Below are 313 nucleotides of genomic sequence, written 5' to 3'. Positions count from 1 at the left end.
TGAGGGCCGAGGGCCAGAGCCTCCTGGCCGCTGTGGCTGTCACCACCCTGGGCTCTGCTCATCCTCCTGGCCATGGAGCTGCGCCTCCCAGGGGCCGGAGCACCGGCACCCTCCCCCCACACCAGCTGCGCGCATTCCCCATGGCCAAGAGAGGGACAGGAGGTCTCCTGGAGTCCCCCCTGAGCCCCCACACTGGCCCTCAGGTCACCTTCCAGGTGAAGGTCACGGCCACACAGTGCGTCCAGGCTCCGACCTTTGACATCCGGGCTCTGGGCTTCACGGACGCGGTGACGGTGCGGGTCCCCCCAGTGCG

The sequence above is a fragment of the Fukomys damarensis genome, unplaced genomic scaffold (genome assembly GCF_012274545.1).
Source record: "Fukomys damarensis isolate Sample0158 unplaced genomic scaffold, DMR_v1.0_HiC HiC_scaffold_24, whole genome shotgun sequence".
NCBI classification, from domain to species: Eukaryota; Metazoa; Chordata; class Mammalia; order Rodentia; family Bathyergidae; genus Fukomys; species Fukomys damarensis.
The sequence above is the reverse complement of the archived record's forward strand: the minus strand, read 5'-3'. Positions refer to the sequence as shown.